Source organism: Alosa sapidissima, chromosome 3 (genome assembly GCF_018492685.1).
Source record: "Alosa sapidissima isolate fAloSap1 chromosome 3, fAloSap1.pri, whole genome shotgun sequence".
Lineage (NCBI taxonomy): Eukaryota > Metazoa > Chordata > Actinopteri > Clupeiformes > Clupeidae > Alosa > Alosa sapidissima.
In genome coordinates, this window is record NC_055959.1 from 36,752,546 (window position 1) to 36,778,435 (window position 25,890).

General features: G+C 43.1%; 1 pseudogene; it reads left to right on the plus strand.

Annotated features, from left to right (window-relative positions):
• Positions 1 to 4,262: 4,262 nt before the first annotated feature.
• LOC121705552 lies at positions 4,263 to 12,606 on the plus strand (annotated as a pseudogene).
• The last annotated feature ends 13,284 nt before the right edge of the window (positions 12,607 to 25,890 follow it).

Genomic DNA, 25,890 nt, shown 5'->3' on the forward strand with positions numbered 1-25,890 from the left:
TCCAATGTGCTTGAGGGTGATCAAGCATAAGACGCTTGTAGTGACAGGGCCAGGACTGGTGAGGTGCTAAAGGGAGTGAGTGTCATGGTGAAGGTGCAAACAGTAGTCCAGCCATAGTCCTTAGTTGTGTGTGCCTGGCAAGGTGCTCAAGAGAGTGGGTGTCATGGTGAAGGTGCAAAAAAGTAGTCCAACATTAGTCCAGCAGTGCAACAGTAGGGTCTAGAGACCAGCATAAATAATATATACAAATAGGAGAGTAAAGTGTAATGTAGACAAGGTAAAATAAAAACTATTTCAGTGCAAGAACAGGTTGAGGTAACAGTGTAGCAGTAAAACAGTAGTGAAAACATTAGGCTGTGTACAATAGTAAAACAGTAGTAAAACAGTAGTAAGCAGTAGTGGGCAGTCAGTACTCAAAAAAACATGGACATGGAGAGGGTGGAGAGGCAGACAGACTAAGCAGAGAAGTCTATCTCTCTTCTTCCCTTTAGTGAGGCATTGAACAGTTCAATGGCCCAAGGAACAAATGACTTCCTCAGCCTTTCAGTTGTGCATGGCAGTGAGTGAAGTCTCCAGCTGATCAAGCTCTTTTGGTTTTTGATAGTGCTGTAGAGCGGATGACATTCATTGTCCAAGATGTTTATCAGTTTGTTTAGGGTCCTTTTGTCAGATATTGAAGTGATGCACTCTAGTTCAGCTCCCACTACAGAGCCAGCCTTCCTTACCAGCCTGTCAAGTCGCCCAGCATCCTTCTTCTTTGTGCTTCCTCCCCAGCATACCACTGCATAGAAGAGGGTGCTGGCCACAACAGACTGATAGAACATCCTGAGGAGCTTGCTGCACACATTGAAGGACCGCAGCCTCCTCAGGAAGTACAGCCTGCTCTGTCCTTTCTTGTAGAGTGCATCAGTGTTGGCTGACCAGTCCAGTTTATTGTCCAGGTGGAGACCCAGATACTTGATACTAGTATATGAACAGATATAATATGAACAAATCAAGCTGTAGAAATTGTTAATTGTTTTAAGTATTTGGGAACATACATTGACGATAAACTAAACTTCACTGAAAATGCTGATGCTAAGCAAAAAGGCCAGCCAAAGACTGTTTTTAATTTGGAGTCAGCTGTAATATTCTTGAGAGGACATGTGTCAGTTTAATTGAGAGCTTCCTTTCCTATAACATTTGTGTATGGTATGGTCACTTGACTTTACACAATAAGAACAAGCTGTCCAGAATTGCTAAAATTTCAGGGGAAATCATAGGGTGACCTCAAAAAACACCAGATAATCTATACAGCACACAGGAGACAGTACACAGAAAAAACCATGGACACACTAGAAGATGACATCCACCCCCTCCATCTTGAATTTGAGCTGCTTCCCCTAGGGTGGTGCTACAGAGTATGTGTGGCATCGCTTAGAGCACCTTTAAGGTGTGTTTTTTTTGTTTGTTTGTTTTTTTTTTTTGGGGGGGGGGGGGGGTCGGTTAAACATTACATTACATTTGGCTGAGGCATTTTTTAGCCAAAAAACACCTGTTGGATCAGTTTCATACTTTGCATAATCTGTTACCGTGGTAATATTTTAATGATCATTTCATATTTTTCAGTAAATAATACATGTCTGTGAGAGTAGTGGGAATAGAGTGTAATCCTCAAGTATATACAGTGTGTGTGTGCGCGCGCGTGTGTGTGTGTGTGTGTTTTCCTCTGTACGTCTTGTGTCTTTATGTGTGTGTGTGTGTGTGTGTGTGTGGCGGACTGGCTGTTTTCCTGTCCCCAGCGGTAGGTGACTGCAGGGGGTGGGTGTCAGTGACAAGTTTGTGTAACATGGGTGGGGTGGGCAGGCGCAGAGGCCGAGCTCATTGGCCAGTAATTAGATCACTATGTTCTCAGTTATGCATATTGAGGGTGGACACGTGCGGAGTCATATTTTAGCGGGCTGATGCCACAGCACCCCGGGGCTTCGGGACAAAGGCGGACGGAGATTATCGGCGCCGTAGCAAGGCTCACAGGAACGGCTGACCAAAAGGTTCCTGTCTTTGTGTACCAGGCGGAGGCACGGTACAAAACAAGCCACCATTTTGTCACCTTGGTCAGAAGACTTTAGGGTCAGTGTTGGATAGAAATAGGGTTATCTGTGCCCTGTACTGTGCACAAGCAGAGTTGTGTGTTTTTTTCACCTGTAGTACAGGACAGGGCCATAGCGATTGAGATCCCCTGAACTGCTTTCCGGTGTATTTTTGAAATGCGATCCCCAACACGTGTGTCCACGTGTGCCACCCAGGGGCAGCCGTGGCCTACTGGTTAGCACTTCGGACTTGTAACCGGAGGGTTGCCGGTTCGAACCCCGACCAGTGGCACGGCTACAACCTAACCTCTCACTGCTCCCGAGCGCCGCTTTTTTTGCAGCCGGGATTAGTGTGTGTTTACTGTGTGCTGAGTGTGTTTCACTAATTCATGTGTTTCACGGATTGGGATAAATGTAGAGACCAAATTTCCCTCACGAGAACAAAAGAGTATATATACTTGCCAGGTACAGTACAAGGCTCAAATCTAGAGATTAAAAAAAAAAAAAAATTCTGATACGAGTGCCTGACAGTGCGTTGCCAATAAATTATGTTTATAGTTCTTAGCAAATGCTTTTGTCTAAAGCAACTTGCAATGAGATCAAAACAAAATTACATTAGCATTTAAATTAACAGGTTAAATTAAATGCATATATAACCTACATTTTCACGTCCAGTAAGTGTCCTGTAGGCCTGAGTGAGATAGCAAGGTGCACGTCCAGTTAGTGTCCTGTAGGCCTGAGTGAGATAGCAAGGTGCACATCCAGTTAGTGTCCTGTAGGCCTGAGTGAGATAACAAGGTGCACGTCCAGTTAGTGTCCTGTAGGCCTGAGTGAGATAGCAAGGTGCACGTCCAGTTAGTGTCCTGTAGGCCTGAGTGAGATAGCAAGGTGAACGTCCAGTTAGTGTCCTGTAGGCCTGAGTGAGATAGCAAGGTGCACGTCCACGTTGGGGGCAGCCGTGGCCTACTAGGGCTTCAGGGTAGTAACCGAAGGGTTGGCCCGACCCAGTAGGAAAAATGTGGGCGAGGGAAGTGGTTGAGCACTGCTCTCTCGTGCCCACATCCACGGCTGAAGTGCCTTTGAGCAAAGCACCTAAGCCCTCACTGCTCCCCGAGCGCCGCTGTTGTAGCAGGCAGCTCACTGCTCCGTGTTAGTGTGTGCTTCACCTCACTGTGTGTACACTGTGTGCTGTGTGGGTTTCACTAATTCACCGATTGGGATAAATGCAGAGACCTCACGGGATCAAAAGAGTATATATACTTACATACTTACAGGAAGTGTCTTGTAGGCCAGAGTGAGGGATTCAAATTTAATATAAGAAGTCAATGAAGAGTATACCACAGCCTTTCAGATACGGTTTGTACTGTTTGAATTAAAGCACTTGCCTTGATATCCATTGTTTTTAAGTACATTAAGATAAGATAAAGAGTATAAGTATATATACTCTTTTGATCCCACGAGGGAAATTTGGTCTCTGCATTTATCCCAATCCGTGAATTAGTGAAACACACACTAATCCCAGCGCAATGAGATGCCTGCAACAACAGCGGCGCTCGGGGAGCAGTTAGGTGCCTTGTTCAAGGGCACTTCAGCCGTGCCTACTGGTCGGGGTTCGAACCGGCAGCCCTCCGGTTACAAGTCCGAGGCGCTAGCCAGTAGTCTTGGGCTGCCCCAAGATAAGATAATACTTTAATTTTACATTATTACATTACATGCATCCATTTTATGGTGCATACTTGAACATCACCATTGTCAACATAGTGCATAGAAACAATAACAACAACTTCATCTAGTGGTTAGTTTGTGAAAAATAGGAGGGAGGGGAGTTTTACCCATACATATTATACCGCATTAAGCTCCAGAACATACGCAAATAGCGACGCCATCTTGGTGGGGGCAACAATCACTGGAGGCCAATGGAGGAGCACGTGACTCTGACTGGAAATCAGGCAGGTGTCTCTGATTGGCTGCAAGTGTTGCCCATAGACAATAAAGGTGTTGCCCCCACCAATATGGCGGCCGTGTTTACGATGTCACCTAACAGAACTCGACGGACAATGCGGTATCTAGCTTTCCTAATCATATGTAATAGTCTCACTACAGAAGCATCCATGTATTTCCAGTTTGGACAGAACACAGAACCATGGCTTGCACAAAATGTTGTGTGGCATGTTGTGTTGGATGAGAGCTGACATGATTTTGAGACAGAGGCTACAAGCTCAGAAACCCACGTTGTGTGACAAATTAGTTGGGGTCAGTGAAGAGGTCAAGCTGGATGTGTACGCCTGTGGTGAGGTTGTTACACTTTTATACCTTCCTTGCCAAAACACACTGAATGAACATCCTTTGAGACTGAGTGCAGACCATTATCATTATTAGAGACATTACCACTGCTGTGTTATCTGTTTTATTATCATGAAGGTTGGCATGAGGTAGCATCATGGTCAATATTCCAAAAGGTCATTCTCAGTTGTTGTTTCTTTTTTTATATATATAATTACCATTTAACAACCTCTTTAATAGGTATGGTATGACAGAATGCTAGTGGCTGAGGCATGCATTTTGAGGGAGAACGTCAGCAAATCAATTGCAGGAAATAGTAGCCTAATGTATATGCAGGAGAGTATCCATTTGAGGATAAAAAGTTCAGTCGGAACAAGCAGGTTAAGTTGGTCACCTTTACTGACTCACATGTTGGTCCTCGCTCCATTTTTGCTTGACCAAGGACTTCTGATTAGTCACTGTTTATTATGCATTAATATTTCAGTTTCAATATTCATTTGTGCAGGCTGACCTAATTCTAAACTGCATTGGGTCAACCAGCTCCACATTTCTCCCATTCTCTCTCTCTCTCTCTCCTTCTCTCTCTCTTTCTTTCTCTCTCTCTCTCTCTCCACGGCCTTGGTGTATTTTGGCCCATGTGTATCTCTCTCTCAACTGGGTATGTGGGAGCGAAATGGGCTAATTTGATATGGGCCATTGAAATGCTACACAGAAATGATAGGGGCTTAGCTTTAATGGAATCAAAGGACCATTACATGGCTAAAATTGGGGTCATTGCTCAGCAGCAACACAGCAGTGACCTTTGAAGAACCGCTCAAGAGTTTACAATTCCATGTAACCTCAGGACCAGGTTATAAAATAGGGACTGCGATAGCCAATGCCAGGCAGAGTAAAACAAGAACATTATATTTCCATGTCTAGATATCAACTGAAAAAAGTGAAATGTGTGTTGTAGATCTTTATGAGTTATTCACACATAACGTGTATGTGCATATCTCTTTCTGCTCATTTCTACCCAGAATACACGGGAGGCAGAACCAGAATAGCAAAACAATATGGAGCATTTGACCTCTGACCCTGAGAAGGAGCAGGACGGGAGGACATCATGACCAGGAGAAACGGCGGTGGAGTGGAGGAGGACAACGTCCAAAGTCGATGTGTTGTGGTACGTTAGACATGTGAGCTCAAAACATGTGTCTGCCAACTGATGGTTAAAAGTATGACCAAACTAATTACTGTACATAGAGAGAAGGTCTCTGTGGTACAATGTCATGTAAAATGCTGTTTTGGCTGGTGTCCCTCGGACAGGGTATGGATATCATAGATGCTGTATAATGTAGAGACAGGGTATGGATATCATAGATGCTGTATAATGTAGAGACAGGGAATGGATATCATAGATGCTGTATAATGTAGAGACAGGGTATGGATATCATAGATGCTGTATAATGTAGAGACAGGGTATGGATATCATAGATGCTGTGTAATGTAGACAGGGAATGGATATCATAGATATTGTATAAGGTAGAGAGACAGGGAATGATGTCATATCACAGATGTTGTAAGACAGAAAGAGTTGATGATGAGTCACTGTTTTGTGATCAACAGTATAGACATGACTTAAAGAATGTGTTCCTTGCTATCAATCATCAGGCTGTGTGTGATATAGGACTACTAAGGCTGCTTAACTGAGAATCAATCATCTGTGTTTGTGCATTAGTGTGTGTGTGTGTGTGTGTGTGTGTGTGTGTGTGTGTGTGTGTGTGTGTCTGTGTGACTATGTGTCTTTGTGTGTGTGTGTGTGTGTGTGTGTGTGTGTGACTATGTGAGAGACTCACACATAGCGACCCAAGCTGGTGAGTGCATGTCCCTCAGTCTGTTTGAATCACGACTCAGTTCATGTGTTTACTCACGATGCACACACACACTACCCACGTTGCACACACACACACACACACACACACACACACACACACACACACACACACAGTGTCATGTGTAAATTGATGCAGACAGGCAGCCCATTTTTGAGAGAACTTTTGCAAAGACCTTTCTGCCAGCCCTCATTGCTAGAAAATGTGTTATTGGGTTAGGATTGGGCATGTGTGCATACTGGGTTAGGATTGGGCTAGAGTCTCCACTGTGCAAACTGTAGGAACGTATAGGTATGTGTGTGAGAAGGCACTCACCACCAGGACATTTAACCAAAGACACAAACAGGTCACGGCTTCTTTGCATGATGTTGTTCAGAAATACAAACACTTTACTACTGTATTTTGCAGTCTGTTACACTAATACAGCGTTTTTACACATTTTTAATAACGATTAATCGCTGAATTCCTATAGTTAATCACGATTAATCACATATTTTATCATATGATTAAAATGTTATTATTTTGCATTTCTGAACTTTCCAGGAGTCCATATTAACAATAAAGCAATTATTGTTTATCTTGATTGGGATTCAAATGAAAGCAAAGCAAGTTACTTTATTAACTGAACTTTAAGACATAGGTCTATTTGAGTATTTCAAATCAAATTTCAAAAGATGTGCAGCAGACCTGAGGCAACACAATATATTCTTCAGAAATATAGCTGATATAAACTGAAATAAATGCTATTGCAGAAGTGCATGCACAAAATGTAGGCCTACACACATTATAAAGGGCATAACAAACAGAAAATATTATATTCATACTATATTCATTATCTTTGAGTTCAGTTGAAAATAAGGAACTTTTCAACATGAGTGCATTGCCATTTTATAGGCCTACAGTCTATGGTGCACTGTCACTTGCCACACACATCAACGCCGAAGTTTTTAACAGGCAAACACTGGATGAACAATGGGTTTTATGGAGCAGCGACCAAATATAACTGAATCGTGATTTACACAGCTGCAAAGTGCGATGCTGGTGTGCGGAGTTGTATTGAAAAGAATGGAATCTAATGTAAATGAATGTCGAAAGCAGAGTGCATCGCAAATAGTAGCAGCCAAAGAGGAATGTTGATAACAGAACAAGTGACGGTAAAAAAATCTTTGGCGGGACACAACTAATGCGTCAGCCTAGGCTACTACTCTTTGGCCGGCTCGTTAGCCCAACCAAGTGTGTGCAGCATGCCTTTACGTAGCCTACTAACGGCGCATCATCATAAAGATATATTTGATCTGCATCACGCCCCATTTTAGCGGAAAACATGTTAACATTATATAATTGAAAGACAGCTAGTAATCACACGTTGACGTTACATCTAGTTATTAATTCACAGGACATTCAGGTCATTTTACTAACACGGCAGTTATGAAGAATTATGTTTATGTAACTTACTCATGTCGAAATTATGTACATTACCAACCTAATTCGTTTGCAATACCCCATGTATTATACAAATTTAGCATGTACAAATTTAGCATGTACACTTACCATAATATCCCATGCAAAACGGTTAGCTTGCTAGCTAGCTAACTGTGGAACTTCAGTATAACATAGCCAATTATCGCACCTAGTTGTAGGAAATAGGCTACGTTCATTTTACAAGTAATAGAATGAATGTGTGATGTGTGACTTATGTTTAGTTGATGTTATGACATGTAAAGTTAAGCTTGCTGAACTTAATTATAGTCAGCCACGGGCAGTTTGACTGTGCCTATCGATACATTTGTGACACTCCTGTTAGTAAACTGGAGAGAGCAAAACATAGGAAGAAAGCACGACTTAAGAAGTATTTTTGTCTTAAGAAAGCTTTGTGAATACGGCCCCTGGTCACATTAATCCCATAAACACACAGATAACTCTTACACCAACCTTATTTTGCGCCTTTTATTCATGTTTGTTTCAAGATTTAGTAAGTTTACTATAAGCACGTTATTGTGACTATAAGACCCAATGTGGAGAAGGGAAGAAGCAGATGCAGCGCATGGTGGAGACACTAAGTGAGACGCAGGAGGACTCCAGTCAGGAAGCACCCCACAGCACAGGAGACCTCTCAGCACCTGCCAATGCACACCAAAGCCACAGAAGGGACTCTCCTCAGTACCTCAGGCACCCAAACTATGACAGAGAAAGTGAGATGGCCCCAAGCAAACAACAACACTGCATGGAACCAACTAGATGGGGACCTAGAAAGAGTTCTTGAGGCCACATTAGCAGGAACAGCCGAGAAGAAAATCGACAGTATGACAACAATCATCATCACCATGGCCAGAGAGCGCTTTGGCACAGAAGAGAGAAAGAGCAGGAACCAAGGTAAATCAGCCAAGCAGGAGGACAAGAGAGATCTTGCAATTGAGGAGGGATATCAAGACCCTCAACAAGCAGTTCAGAACAGCAGGTGCTGAAGAAAGGAAGGGCATTAAAGATCTAACCAATGGACTTCGAGAGCAACTCTGCAGACTGAGAAGGGCAGAAAGGTCTCTGAAACTGAGGAAGGAGAAGGAGGCCAAGCGGGCTCAGTTTTTTAAGGACCCGTACAGGTTTACCAAAAACCTGCTGGGGGAAGCAAGCCCTAAGGAAGTTGTGGAGGAGTTCCTTAAGGAGAGCCACAGTGACGCCCTCAGGAACCAAGCCTGTGGTGCACACCCAAAGATCAACAGAACTGCTGAAACTCCGGAGGAAGAGCTTGATACCAGTGAACCAACTTGGAGAGAAGTCCAGGACATTGTACAGAAAGCCCGTTCAGCATCTGCCCCAGGACCAAGCGGTATACCTTATAATGTATACAAGAGATGCCCGATGCTCCTCCGCAGGTTATGGAAACTGTTGCAAAGGATATGGACAAAAGGTATCATTCCAGCATCCTGGAAAAGAGCAGAGGGGTGTTTTGTACCCAAGGAAATGGACTCCTCCAACCATTTCCCTCCTAAGTGTCGAATGCAAGGTATTCTTCTCTGTCCTGGCAAAGAGGATGACTACCTACATGGTGAAGAACAGATATGTCAACACATCAGTCCAGAAGGGCGGTATTCCAGGCTTCTCCGGGTGCTTGGAACATACGGGCATCCTCAACCAGCTGATCCGGGAGGCCAAGGAGAGCAAAGGAAACCTAACGGTTGTCTGGCTCGACCTTAACGCATATGGTTCAATCCCGCATGGCCTCATCAACACGGCTATGGAACACTACCATATCCCCCACCACACCAGGGGTATAATTACCAGCTACTTCGGAGGATTCAAACTACGGTTCAAAATAGTGTTAATTTCGTCAGACGAGACTAGAGGAAATATGTTCGTCAACGACCTTTTTTTTCATGACTAAGACGAGACGATGACTAGACGGCAGTAATGTCCTGAAACACTAACTAAGACTATCTTAAGATGCATTATTGTTGACGAAAAAAGACGAGACTAAAATGTTTTGCATGAAATAAAAACTAAGATAAATCTCTCTTCATTTTCGTCTACAAAATGATAAGACAGAATATCTAGCTGTTATGTTTTAAAAATATTCCGAATGAGTTCATACGTTCAGCTTTCCTGTAGGCTAGTCTACGTGCTGTTGCTGCAACCCTGTGGCTGCAACACGAAACTACATGGAACAAGAACACTGCAATTTCTGCCAGAGTTAGCAAGCTAACTACCTAAGCTTTATGCCACAATGCTACATACCCAGAAGTTGAAGCTTCTCTCATACAAATTAACATCCCCCAGAATGTCCATACGAAAATGTTCATCATGTAATGTCAACTATTTAACTAGGTAGACTGATGATGCAAAGTTTGCTAGCAAGTTAGCTATGGCTAAGAAGGAGAGTGTTTGGGGAATGTGTTGTGTTTGGGCGCATATCGCCATCTAGCGAGGCGGAGTAAAACATACTCCGGGTTTGGCCTATGACAGTGTTTCTCAAACTTTTTCAGTTTCAGGACCACTTAACTAACCCTAGCTAAAAAAAAAAAAAGATTAGACCTACTTCAACAATAGTCTATAATTAGTCTACACAATAGGCCTACTCACTGAACCACCTTGCTTATTGTCTTTGCACTTTGCTTATTGTGTGGATTCATACTGTATGATTTAAACTGGCATATCTTACATAGACAGTGTTGCAGAACTGTTTTTACATACAAGTTGGTTCAATATTGCAAACAACTCATCTATATTATATTTTACCACGTCTGCTCGCGGACTACTTGGGATAGCTTGCGGACCACCAGTGATCCCCGGACCACACTTTGAGAAACACTGGTCTACGAATATGACAGTGGTCCAGTCAAATCTTTTACTGTCTATGGTCAAATCCCAGCCGAGCTATAACTGTAGCTCGACTTACCTGTGCATGTAAACATACTGACTGAAAAAAAATCTGAATGAGTAATTATAACAGACGAGTAGCCCTGTGGACACACAATATTGTTGGAAAATTGAGATGTGTGAAACACTATTTGACTCAAATGGTAATCAGAAAAAAATTGTTATAAAAAAAAGACTAAAATGTGTTGACTAAAACTGACTAAGACTAAGATACCTTTAGTTTTCTTTTGACTAAAACTAGACTAAAATGACGAGACTTTTAGTCGACTAAAACTTGACTAACAAAAATGATATTTGAATGACTAAATATGACAAAGACTAAAAAGGACATTTCGTCACAAGACTAAGACTAAATTAAAAATAGGTGACAAAATTAACACTAGAAAACTACCCACTTCACCACCCAGTGGCAGGACCTTGAAAAGGGAATTGTGACAGGCTGCACCATCTCCCCAATCCTGTTTGTCATGGGAATGAACCTGTTCATAACGGTTGCAGAAAAGGAATCCAGAGGGCCATCAATGGAGTCTGGCACCCGCCAACCTCCAATAAGAGGCTTTATGGATGACCTTACCATAACAACCTCAACCCATGTGCAAGCAAGATGGATCCTGAAGGCTCTAGATGACGTGGCAACATGGGCTCGGATGAAGTTCAAACCAAGGAAATCAAGAAGCATGGTGATCAGAAGTGTGAAAGTGACCAGCAAGTTCCAGCTGTGAGTACAGGGGGAGACGATACCATCAATTGAGGAAAACCCAATCAAGTGCCTAGGGAAATGGTATGACTCATCCCTGACCGACAGATGCAGCATTACCAGGACAGAGAAACAGGCACATGCATGGCTGAGTAAGATCGAGGTGTCAGGACTACCAGGAAAGTTCAAGGCCTGGCTCTTCCAGCACGGCCTGCTACCACGACTCATGTGGCTACTGACAATCTACGAAGTACCTATGACAGCAGTGGAAGGAGTCGAGAGGCGAGTGAACAAACACCTTCGCAAGTGGCTCGGAATCCTACCAAGCTTCACGTCAGTAGGGCTATACACCAGGTCTGGTCAGGTACAACTACCCCTATCATCAGTGGTGGAAGAGTTCAAGGTGGCAAAGTGCCGGGTCGTGATGATGTACCAAGACTCCACTGATGAAAAAGTCAGAAGAGCAGGCGGCACTACGAGATCAGGACAGAAATGGGCAGCTGACACATCAGTGGCACAAGCTGAAAGCTCATTGAAGTTTAAGGACATCATCGGGAACCCATGCGTAGGGAGGCAAGGACTTGGATCCACCCACTTCAAGCAGTGGGGAAAGGCAGACCCAAGGCAGACGAGGGACATGATCCAAGGCGAGGTCCGAAACCTGGAGGAAGAAAAGTGCAGGTCTAGGGCCGTTGAACTTAGAGTACAAGGCGCCTGGACAAAGTGGGACCTGCCGAAGCGGAAGATCACGTGGCCTGAGATCTGGAGACTGGAGCCCTTTCGCATCTCCTTCCTGCTCCGTTCAGTGTACGACACCCTTCCATCACCAACAAACCTCCACAGATGGGGAATGAGGGAGGACCCATTGTGTAGGCTATGCGGAGGGAGGGGAGCAATGGTGCACATACTGGCAGGATGCAAAACAGCTCTTGGCCAAGGAAGATGCAGGTGGCGCCATGACAAGGTTCTCAGTGCGCTGGCTGACATCTTGGAGCGGGAGAGGCAGGAAAAGCGCCAGACCAGTACAAGGCCGGCAACATCCATTCAGTTCATCAGAGAAGGGGAGAAACCAACAGTCCCCAAGAAGACCAAAAAGAGCCTCTTGCAAGCAGCACAATCCTGGGAGATGGTGGACCTGGGAAGGAAACTAGTCTTCCCCCAGGTTGTGCAAACACCGCTGTGGTCTTATGGTCTGAGGAGGCAGAGGAAGAGGAGGAGGAGGAAGATCATCTTGATTGAACTGACGGTCCCGTGGGAAGATGGGTGCGAGGAGACCTATGAAAGCCATCAAGTATCAGGACCTCGTTGAGCAGTGCAGGGCCAAAGGGTGGCAGACCTGGCTATTCCCGGTTGAGGTCGGGTGTAGGGGATTCCCGGCGCAGTCTGTGTGGAAGACACTCACAGCTCTGGGTATAGCAGGAAGGGAGAGGAAGGCAGCTGTCCGTAGGTTGGGTGAGGCAGCAGAAAGAGCGTCTTGCTGGCTCTGGAGTAGAAGGGAGGAGTTGAGCTGGGGGCCAGGAGGAGATGGGCAGTGACTGGCCACCACTGCCGACCCGCCAACTGGAGGGTGTTGAGGTTCAGGGTCGAAACACCCCGGGAAAGTTGGACACCACCTGACGACATCTACTCCTGGCTGAAAGCTACAGTCACGCACTACAGTCAGTGACTGAGTTAGACAGCATCAGCATAGATATATTAGGGGCAATAGAATATTGGGGTGGATGGATGTGTGGTTTGTTGCCCAAAAGTCTTCTGCTATAACATATCACCTTCACCACACCACACACGCACACACACACACACACACACACACACACACACACACACACACACACACTCACACACTCACACACACACACACATAAACATGTGGATGGACACACACATACACACATGCACACAGTCACGCACTCATGCACACACACACACACACACACAGACTGGAGGAAGGTGAGAGGGCTACACTACAGTGACCCTGTAAGTCAGGTCAAGAGAGTCCAGAAATGTGAGGTTCTCTGAAAGGTGTCATTATAGTCGCTGTGCTACCAAGAAGCTGGCCATTGTTAGTAAAATTACCCTTTGTGATTGTGTTCCCACAGGCATTTTTGCTGGGCCATGCTTACAGAAGTAGAGACATTTTGGCTGTACTGAGGCACCTCTAACATGACAATGAATTCAGAGTCAACGTACGGTGCAGAAATGAAGTTGGGGTGAGACACTCTGAGGGCCTGATGTGCTAAGAATTAGTGCCATATAACCAACCGCCTGTTTCTGAATTAGTGCCATATAAACCGCCTGTTTCTGAATTAGTGCCATATAACCAACCGCCTGTTTCTGAATTAGTGCCATATAACCAACCGCCTGTTTCTGAATTAGTGCCATATAACCCAACCGCCTGTTTCTGAATTAGTGCCATGTAACCTTCTGAATTAGTGCCATATAACCAACCGCCTGTTTCTGAATTAGTGCCATATAACCAACCGCCTGTTTCTGAATTAGTGCCATATAACCAACCGCCTGTTTCTGAATTAGTGCCATGTAACCTTCTGAATTAGTGCCATATAACCAACCGCCTGTTTCTGAATTAGTGCCATATAACCGCCTGTTTCTGAATTAGTGCCATATAACCAACCGCCTGTTTCTGAATTAGTGCCATATAACCAACTGCCTGTTTCTGAATTAGTGCCATATAACCGCCTGTTTCTGACGCTATTGGCACCTTAAAACATGGCATCTTATTTACAAAACTGACCGCAAGTGGATGAAAGGACATTTTGCCTGCCACTGGAGTTCAGAATGGCAAACTATATTTTTTACCTTAATTCCTATAGGACAGTGAAGTGTGTGTGTGTGTGTGTGTGTATGTGTGTGTGTGTGTGTGTGTGTGTGTGTATTGTTTTGCGTTTAGATAGAGTAATTTATCCCAAGGGAAATTATTTTCTCTGCATTTCACACTCACAGCACATCATGAGTGCACAGCCAGTAGTGAACACACACACACCCAGAGCAGTGTAACCCGGGGGTAGTTGGGGGTACATTACATACTATAGACATACATACACAATATAGACATACATACATACATACTATAGACAGACATACCCACTATAGACACACATATTAGAGTTGCATACTATAGTGTGTCTATAGTATGTATGTCTGCCTATAGTATCCAACTCTAATATGTGTGTCTATAGTGTGTATGTCTGTCTGTAGTATGTGTGTCTGTCAGACAGACACACATACTACAGACAGACACACATACTATAGACAGACATACATACTACTATAGACAGACATACTACAGACAGAGTTAACAGATTACAATCTCCAAAGCTAATTTTCTTTTCAATGACAAGCCTCAATATGTTCTGAAGAAGTCCAGACAACGACTCTACTTCCTTCGTCAGCTAAGGAAATTCAAAGTTTCTACATCCATCATGAAGGCCTTCTACACTTCAGCGGTTGAGAGTGTTCTAACTGGTAGCATCATCACCTGGTATGGGAACTCCACAGTTAGAGATTGTAGTACTCTGCAGAGAGTAGTGCGCTCAGCTGAACGTACTATAAGAACTCAACTCCCTGCTCTACAAGATATCTATTCCAGAAGAGTACTCCTAAGAGCCCAAAAGATTCTGAAGGACTCTTCTCATCCTAACAATGGATTATTCCTACCGCTGAAATCAAGAAGACGCCTATGTAGTCACAAAGCCAGAACTGAGAGACTCAGGAGAAGTTTTTATCCCCAGGCCATCCAAACTCTGAACTCACACTACACTGACTTTGCACTCATTCACTCCTCAGCACTTATGACCCCCCCCCCCCCCCCCCCCCACACACACACACCTACAAGATTTTTAGCACTTTTACATCCCTCACCCTATGCTACAGACCTTTTATTTATTTTCTTATTTCATCACACGTCAAAACACACACACACACACACACACATATCTGACTTTCTCCAACTTTTGCACATCTCCATAGAACTTTTTATTTATTATTTTTGATTTCTCCTCCATCTACCCATGTCCTTGATTGCCTAGCCTTTCTGCCCCCCCCCCCACCCCCCACCCCACCCCCATCCCCAACACACACACACAAAAAACACACACACTTACATCATTACTGTCATCACCACACATACATACAGCACACTGCTTGCTACAGTAAGCCTCCTCTACTTGCTGCACACTGCCCCCCCCCCCCCCTCCCTACATACACGGCACATTGTCTTCAGGATCTTCTTCATATAGATGGTAATAATGAGCATTACAACGCTTTATAGACACCTTATAAAACATTATGAATGCATTCATAGGGCATTATAAATACAACCTTCATAGAAAGTGTTACCCAAACATGCCATTTAATCTTTTTCCTTATTGTACATTCATACATGTATTTATCCTTATTAGATCATTTGGTTACACTTTACTTGACAGTGTCGACATAATAGTGACATGATGCTGTCATGAACGTGTCATAAACAAGTCATAAACGTTTATGACATAACGCTTCTATTATTAAGTGACATTCGGTTTTTGTCATAACAAGTTAGGGTTAGGATTAGGGTTAGGTTTAGAGTTAGGGTTAGGATTAAGGGTTATTTAGGGTTAGAGGTTAGGATTAGGGTTCATGTGTCGTGACAGTGTCATGTCACTCTTATGTCGATACTGTCAAGTAAAGTGTTACCGATCATTTCTATAGACACATCCCAAGCCAATAACCCATTTCTCCCTTTTCTGGAGGTCGTGGTGGAATACAAAGGACTCCATACGTACTGCCTGCCTATTCCATGTTCTACATTAGATGGACATACAGACACACATACTATAGATAGACACACATACTATAGACATACATACATACTATAGACATACATACATACTACATTCTACATTAGATAGAGATGATGTCAGTAGTAGGTCAGTCAGTCACAGAAGAGGTACAAAAGCTGGATGAAGGATGAAAGTCGGAGAATAAAGCCAGACAGACCTACTGTGCCACAAAAACCCGACTGAGTTTGCAAACACCACCTTTGGCTGATCCCACTCTACTGCTTTTACTTAATCATGACGCACACCTGCATGCGCAACACACAAACACACACACACACACACACACTTTAATAATAACAAAACCTCAAATAGTTTTCTCACCTGCTGGTTAGTCTACAAAGCCTCTCCCACTGGTATGTGTAGTAAGATGTAGACCCACCAGGCCCACCTACAGAAAGTGGGACAAAGGCGGCCTTATCCCCCAAACACCCCCCCCCCCCCCCCCCCCCCACACACACACACACACACACACACACACCATCCCCCAAACCCCCATGCTCGGCCCAGTGGCTTTTGGGTTGCACCTGGTAACAGAAGAGGAGATTTGAGATGCAAAAGGCAGGGAGGAGAGAAGAATGGATCAGGTCATTAATCTGCTTTCCCACCTTTCCAATCCTCCTCCTCCTCCTCCTCCTCCTCCTCAGCCGCCCACCTGGGCACAATAGAGTGAGAAACGCTCTCACCCCATTTCCCCATGTGCCTCTCGCTCACCCACTTCTTCACCTTTCCTTTAACAGTCATTATACGTTTCTCACCTCTAATATTCGACTTCCTGTGTGTGACAGGCTGCTATTCAACAGAGGCCTCGTTTATAGCAGCGCATCATATGAGAGACGAGGTTGAAACAGAGTAAGAGGGAGGCCAAGGGGAGGAGGAAGCTCGCCCACCACACTCATCTTCAGCGTTGCATCACTATATTTCATATTTGATCACTTTTCATGTATTACTCCTCCTCTTATAGTTCACTCCTGATTTGAATTTGTTCTGCTCATAATGGGAGAGTCTGTGATAAATAAAAATAAATAAATGTATTATTATTATTATTATTATTATTATTATTATTATTATTGTATTAATATGTATTATTGTTCCCAAAGACAGTTTTCCAAATTCAGCCAATTACCCCTCATGCTCTGGTGCTGTGTGTTGCGGCTATGTTTGTACACGGCCCTGACTTTATAAACAAACAAAATGTCTTAAGTAAACAGGAACAGTCATGCTCAACTCCAAAATGGAAAGTCGAACAAACAAAATGTCTCAGCAGTTAACAAGAAAGATTTTTGATGTAATTCCTTGTGACATTTGAATTGAATGAAACGCCGGCAATCAAAAAGCACGAGTAACAAAATACCTCAGTTGAACAAAAGTAACTCAGATGAATACATACAAATCAATTAACCAATCAATCAAGTGTTCCACAGTATAATATCTCCAGATATCTCCTTGAGTCTCTCAAGGCTCATGCACACTATAATCCCAATTACCACTGATGGAAGACTTGTTTAGCCTTATTTCGTAGTCTTAATCCATTGCTTCAGATTACTGTAAAAGCAGTAAAATTAATTTGTGAATGAGCTGTGTGTAGTTAGCAGCCACACACTTAATCATTCTGCCTGATTGTATGGGGCATGAAGGGAACCGTCGATGATTCCTCAGTGCCATGCAGGCTCATTTAACAGCGTTCCTGCTCTGGCCATCTGCTTTACTATTGGCTCGTTCAGCGGCGTCATTAAGATGATCAGCTGGGGATGCTCGGCACATGGCACGTGGACTGTCGGCGTGACAGTTTGCTCTGGAACACTCTGCCCTGTCCACATTCTCAATTCCGCTTTTCTCTTCTCCATCGATCGCCTCAGGCCTGCGGATGTCTTTCACTGCCTGTCTTTTTTGCTGGTTTTCTTCCAGCTCTTGCCGGTCATTGCTGGTGTAGCTGGTTGGGCCATCAGGTGGACACGCTGGCGTGACCATCTGAGGAAGCTGGTCATGCTGGTGGGACCAGCCTGTCGTTTGGGATACAGCTGGTATAAGATGGTCATGCTGGTGACCTGCCTGCCAAGCTTGACATTGTTGGTGTAAGCTGGTAAGCTGGATGGTCATGCTGGGTTGCTAGAATTACCAACATTGTAACCAGCAATGTAGACCAGCAACACCAGCTAAAATGACCAGCTTGAGGTGGTACGACAAGCAAAACCAGCTGGCTAAATACCATCGTAAGCTGGGTAAACCCGCTTAAGGTATGTTTTCACAAGAGCTTTGCTGGTCTAGCAGGTCAACCATCATAGGGTGATCAAACAAGCTCGTTAACAAGCTGGTCAACCAGCAAACCGCCTTGGTCTGGTCAGGGTGTTTTTTTCAGCAGGGTAAAGAATGAGTTCTCATTTTCATTTGGATAAAAGCAGTGAAATGAATAAATGCGTTGGCCTTGTGTTCCGCCTCAATTGGCCGAGGCACATGCAAGTAAACACCTCCTGCCCATTTCCTGTGTTATTGACATAAATAAGTAAACACCTCCTGCCCATTTCCCTGTGTTATTGACATAAATGGACCTGCTTTTGAGTTAATTTCCTGTGTTATTGACATAAATAATCCTGTGTTATTGACATAAATAAGCAAACACCTCCTGCCCATTTCCTGTGTTATTGATTTCCTGTGTTATTGACATAAATAAGTAAACACCTCCTGCCCATTTCCTGTGTTATTGACATAAATAATCCTGTGTTATTGACATAAATAAGCAAACACCTCTTGCCCATTTCCTGTGTTATTGACATAAATAAGCAAACACCTCCTGCCCATTTCCTGTGTTATTGACATAAATAAGCAAACACCTCCTGCCCATTTCCTGTGTTATTGACATAAATAAGTAAACACCTCCTGCCCATTTCCCTGTGTTATTGACATAAATGGACCTGCTTTTGAGTTCATTATTTATTCCACTAACATGACTGATCAAATGATTTGTTCTGATAATGATTAATTTAAGTCCCTCTATTTTTAATGTCAGATGCTTGTTTTTGTGGACCCCATTTCTTTGAGACAAGGTTTTCTTATATGGCAAATTTTATGACAACTTGTAACAATTTGTGAACAAATGACACAAAGATGACAGCGGAAGGTAACCAAATGTGTTGATTTGTCTGTCATGGACCAAGCAATTTACAGAAGCTTTCTCAGATCATTCGAATATCATGCACACATGAATAGCCCCGCCTACAGTGGAACAAGCCTGCTATGGCAAAACCTCTCAAAGTCCTGCCTCAGTTTATGATGGTTGATTTGTGTCCATGAGGCTTAGTGAATAAATATATCCCTCATATGTGCGTTTGTGTATGCAAAAGCGTGTTCTGTCAAAGGCGTTTTCTAACAGTGAGGACTGCGGAGGTGATTTATTCTCCCCTCATTAGTAAGGTGTTACCTGTGAGAGCAATTCTGAGAGTAAAAATCATAGAGACAGGCTGTATGTGTGTGTGTGTGTGTGTGACAGAGTGCTTATTCTTGCATGTGCAATGACAATGTAATTGGATGTGTGTGTGGTATTTTAGTTATTACTATGTCACCTGTGCCAACCTGTGCGTGTGTATGTGTATGTGTGTGTGTGTGCATGTGTGTGTGCACACGTGTACCACCACACCTACTTCAGTCGCAGGCTTTTCTGGGACCCATTTAGTTATCTCTCTCTGCGTGCCTCTCCCGCCTGATATAGCTGCTGTGGACCCAGCTTCCCCTCTCATCTCTCCCAGAATGGCACCAGGGGCTAAATCAAGGTGCTGGGGAACAGGTGACAAAGACATGGGTAATCAGAAGTAAGAGATGCTGTATGTGTGTGTGTGTGTGTGTGTTTGTGTGTGTGTGTGTATGTGTGTGTGGGTGAAGAGGAGACAAAGAGATGGGTAATCAGAAGGCAGAGATGGTGTGTGTGTGTGCGCGTGTTGTGTGTGTGTGTGTGCGTGTATGTGTGTGTGCATGTGTGTGTGTGTGTGTGTGTGCGCATGTTGTGTGTGTGTGTGTGTGCGTGTGCGTGTGTGTGTGTGTGTGTGTGTGCGTGCATGTGTGTGTGTGTGTGTGTGACAAGGGGATGGATGGGTAATCAGCAGTAAGAGACAGGTGGTTGATGGGTAGATGGACAGATAGATGGAAGTGGAGAGATGGCTAATGAGAGAGCACATGACCAACCGCTGCTACTGATGGTGTGTGTGGCCCCACATATGTGTCTGTCAGCCCTGGGTGCCAAAAAAGAAAAGCACATGGGCCTCATGTGAATGCATCAGTAATATAACATGAAAAGGATTGAGACCAGGTATTCATTTTGCTTGGACGTGTGTGGTGTGCAGTCTCACCGCACACACATGCATTCACTTCACTTACACTTTTTGTGTTAATGCTGTGATTTGTCTTCTGTGCGGATCCCATCCCCGACCCCCCCCCTGCCTCTCTGTCAGAGAAACAGCCGATAAAACGAGGCGACTCACTGCAGAGAACAAATAATCACTCGATGAAAGGTAAACAAGCCATTATTAGCATGTGTTTTTACCCTCCCCTCCCCCCTCCTCAGCCTGGGGGGGGGTCATCCAAGATGCAACGCCAACGGTAATGCGTCAAAGGGCTTTTTTTCCCGTAGCACTTCAGTTGAGTATAAAGATGTAGGATTTCTGCACCGAGCTTAGAAACCTATTAGTCAAGCATCCTTAGGACCAGCAATCAAACCTGACTGAAAAGCCGTTCATTAAAGAGGACCGCGGCAGTCTCAGAACAGAGAGTCTGGAGACAGAAAGAGAGCGAGAGATGGAGAGGGAGAGAAAGAGAGAGAGAGTGAGTTCATCATGAATTCACAGTGTGTCTTCACGTAACTGGGTGAGCTAAGACTCTCCGCCACCATGTTTCATGGCTCCCAGACGCTTGATGACGTTGATGCCTTATCCCTCACGTGAAGATGTCAGACTAGACACATGCACACATTCATGTCCCGCTTCACAGTTGAGAAATTATTATTTTACGATTATTTTGCATATTCCTACTCATTATTTGGCAGATGTTCAGGCCAGGTCCATGAATGTTGGTAATTGATTAAATTACAGTCATCAGCGATAGCTAGTGGTTCACATTAGATATGGTGTCTATTTTTTAAGATGGTACAATCATTCTGCATAGAAGTATGGAAATAAGATTATAATGTGCAACAGAATCATTTCCCTGAATCAAATATAACACTTCTTAAATTCTGTTAGAGGCAAATCGATTCTTGGACACTGGGTGGTTCCAAGCTTCTTCCATTCCACCAGTGCCACCTGAGGTCCATGGTGGTATATGGGCGGTGGTAGTGTAGTGGTTAAGGAGCTGGGCTAGCGTGCAGTAGCCTGAAAGTTGTTGCCGGCTTCCACCGTTGTGCCCTTGAGCAAGGCACTTAACCCCAAGTTGCTCCAGGGACAATGTGATCCCTTGTAATATAGCTGACATATGTAAGTTACTTTGGTCAAGAAGTGTCTGCTAAATGTAATGTAATGTAATGTAATGTAATGTAATATACTGACCAGAGCCGGACAGTAACGGAGTACATTTACTTGAGTACAGTACTTGAGTACAATTTTAAGGGATCTGTTCTTTACTCGAGTATCATTTTTGGGGAGTACTCATGACTTTACTCAAGTACATTTGAGAGGTAAATATTGTACTCTTTACTCCACTACATTTCTATCCATAACCGTGAGTACCCGTTACTTCATCTAAAAAAAAGGAAAAAAGAAAAATCTAGAAAACCCTCAATTTGTTGTTTCCCTCTCAAACGTGATTGGATTGTGCAGGCGCCACTGATTGGGACTATCAGCAATCACCTTCAGCTTTCCGCCAAAGTCAACTCCATGGTCAGATTTAGATAAGAGACAAAACCATGGACGAAACAATGGATGAAGACACAGCAGGTCCATCCCGGGAATGTGCCAACCTGTGGCCCCACCTCGCCAGACTAATTCAATTTAATGATAGTTTTCGCTTCAAATGTTTCAATTACAAAATAGTATTTTGTATTTGAAATACGTATTTTAAATACATGTATTAGAAATACTGCCCATCCCTGACAACATGGTAAAAAGATGAAAATGACTTGATTTTACTTTCAATTCCTTTTACATTCTCCAAGGTATTAACATTAACATTTTTCATAACTCCATGTAGGACGTTTCTGTACATAAATGTAAGCACTGTGGCAGTAGTAATGCAACATTTAGAAAATGTAGGCTACTCTTGTACTCTTGATACTCAAGTACTTTTAAAAACAAGTACTTCAGTACTTTTACTTAAGTAGACATCTGACTGTTGTACTTTTACTTGTACTTGAGCAAAATTGAACAAAGGGTATATGTACTTTTACTCAATAAAGCTGTGTACTCTGTCCGCCTCTGATACTGACTGACGATAGCTGGTTAGCATGCTACATTTAGTGGATATAGTATGGAAATAAGATTATAATGTGCTACTTATAGTGGATATCTGGGCAACATGCAATATCTGAACATTGGCATTTGTGACATTACCTCAAAACCAATATTTCTTCACATTCTCTAGTTATTTCTTTGTCATTTTATTGTTTTAAAGTAAAACCGAAATTAAAACATTTTTGAACATTATATAGACTGAACTAATTACCTTCATCATCAGGCTAGAATATAGGTCTTCTTCCTGCCGTAACATACACACACATACACACATAAAGTATTGCAATTACTATCACTACAAATATTCATAAAGACAACATTTATATTACTGTTGTCTTTAACACCAAGATTTATTTTATCAGACAACTATAGATATTTACAATGTCAAATATTTAGCTTTTGCATCCAAGGCTAGTGTGAGTGACTGTGTGTGTTTGGTGTCACACCATATGAGGTTTCATGCACTAAGTACAACAATGAGTCTTGTGGTTATACCCTAGCACCCTAATACCATACTCACTGCAACTTGGTAACATAGACTTAAGGTCATATTGACCAAAAAAGTCATTTATTTTGGCCATTTGTATGTAAAAGGCGTCACACCAAAAGACGATGAAAAAGGGCACTGATGTGGGAACGCTGACACTTGATTTACTGAAAGAAATAGGAGAGATAACTCACCTGGTAACCTTTCAATAAACATGCAGTTTTGAATCATAATCACACAGTTTTTAATCATAATCATTCATGGGATCAAAAGAGTATACTTATATAGATAACTCACCTGGTAACCTTTCAATGTCTTTCAGAGATGTTTTCATACTTCCTGAATGTGTCTGTGGGGGGTCTGAATGTCTTTCATAATGTGGACACATATACGCACACACACACACACACACACATACACACACACACACACACAAACATACACGTGTGTGTATGTATGTGTATGTGTGTATGTGTTTATGTGTCTGTTTTTGTGTGTGAATGTGCGTGTGTGTGTGTGTGTGTTAAAGAGAAAGTCAGAATGTACTGAGAGGAGAAGATATGTAATACCACATCAAAAGAATGTTATGGCCATGTGGTTGTGTGGTTGTTTGGTTGTGTGTGTTTACTGCACGGGACCTCATACACATGACCTGTGTCAGAGAAAGACACTTTCAATCTGAGTATTTCTTTTACTTCCACACACACACACACACACACACACACAAATACAGACATACAGACACACACACACACACACACAAATACAGACACACACACACAAATACAGGCACACACACACACACAGACACACACACACACACACACACACAAATACAGACACACACACACACACACACACAAATACAGACGCACACACATACACAGATAAAGAGAGAAAGGCAGAGAGAGAGAGAGATCACTACTTCTACACACATACACACACAGACACACACACACACACACTTACAGAAATACAGACGCACACACAAATACAGACGCACACACGCATACACAGATAGAGAGATAGAGAGAGACTGGTCACTACTTCATGGTTTGACAAAGTATGACTATGCCGCTGTCCAATATACTGTACGTAATAACGTTATAATGTTATGTTTAAATTATTGCGATTGTAATTTCCGCTAAGTGCACAGAGTTGGTGTTTGATTTGAGATGACACTACTCTGTTGAAATTGACACAGTGCACTGCATGGAAGATAGATAGTATTGGAACAGTATTGGGACCGAGTGAAACTGAGTGAGAGAGAAAGAGAAAGTGTACTGTGAGTGAGAGAGAAAGTGTACTGATGGAAGTATGCATGTCGGAACAGAGAGAGAAAGAGAGAGAAATGAGTCATTCTTAGTAGTGTGTATGAAATGTTCTTAGTAGTGTTGTAGTGTGAATGAAGTGTTCTTAGTAGTGTTGTAGTGTGTAGTGTGAATGAAGTGTTCTTAGTAGTGTTATAGTGTGAATGAAGTGTTCTTAGTAGTGTTGTAGTGTGTAGTGTGAAAGAAGTGTTCTTAGTAGTGTTATAGTGTGTAGTGTGAATGAAGTGTGTTTTGTGGTTTTCCATTCACCTGTGTGCATTTAAGGAAGTCTGCGGGTGCTTGTACTTAATATGCATATGACAGAAAGTGCATTTTGAGCCAACCTCTGTGTGTGTGTGTGTGTGTGTGTGTGTGTTGCACATCATGAATGATGTTCAACCCCATTCTGGCCCTTTCCTGCAATATTAATCGTCATCTCACAGTAATTATGAATAGAGTAGGATATGGGACAAAAGCAGTCTGGCTCATTAACCTGACATACAATAACGAGGGGCACCAACGGAAAAATACGCAAACAGATTTTGTGAAAAGAAAGACTAAATTAGGAAAGACTAAATTAGGAAAGACTAAATTAGACAACTTAGTAATTATGTCTGAAAAGTAACACATAGGCTGTGTGGGTAGTCACCTTGGCATGAGTTAAATAATTGGCTCGCAAACGCCTACATAGCATTATGACATAATTACAGATAAAAAGTAGGGCAGGCATGGCAAACAGGAGCAAGTGGATCAGTAGGTCAGTGAGCTGGGCCTTTAGGAGTCTTCAGCTGGTCCACATTCTTGAATTTCCTCTGGGGATCAATAAAGTATCTATCTATCTATCTATCTATCTATCTACGTCCCTGTTGTCATTGTGTCCTCTAGTTTGTTGCACTGCAACTCAACTGGCATGTTGCCATAGCGCCATTAACCAGAAGGTTTTGGATTCCCCTCCCAAAGAGCACACAACGTTTACAATGTCACAATTCACAGTGGCGTTTTTCAAATAAATGTTCTCTCTCACAATGAATATGCTTTAATTGAGCAATAATGAGAGCAGTAATGACAATGTTTAGTTAACCACCTGGGTGTTCAGTCCAGGAAAGTAAGCACAGTGTCCTGGGCTACATTGATCAACAGCACACACACACACACACACACACACAAACACACATACACACACAATTCAGGATGCAGTGTACTGGGCAACATTTATCAGGGCTACAATTATCGATACACACACACACACACACACACACACATTGTGGACATTCTGTGCTAGGAACAGTAGAACAAACCAAAGCAGAGAGCGTGAGCTGCTGATTCCCTCTTCAATCCATTGGATAACAGGTCACCTTGTTATCGTGTGATTCAGTGGTTCTCTGGATCACTCAGTACTGGTATCTGCTTTGCAAACAAATTTAGAACCAAGCTGAAGTGTCTCGGTCCCAGATTTTAAGGACCGAGACACTTCAGCTTGGTTCTAAATTCTCTTTTTAGGAGTTGTTGAGAGGAAAAGGCCAAGAC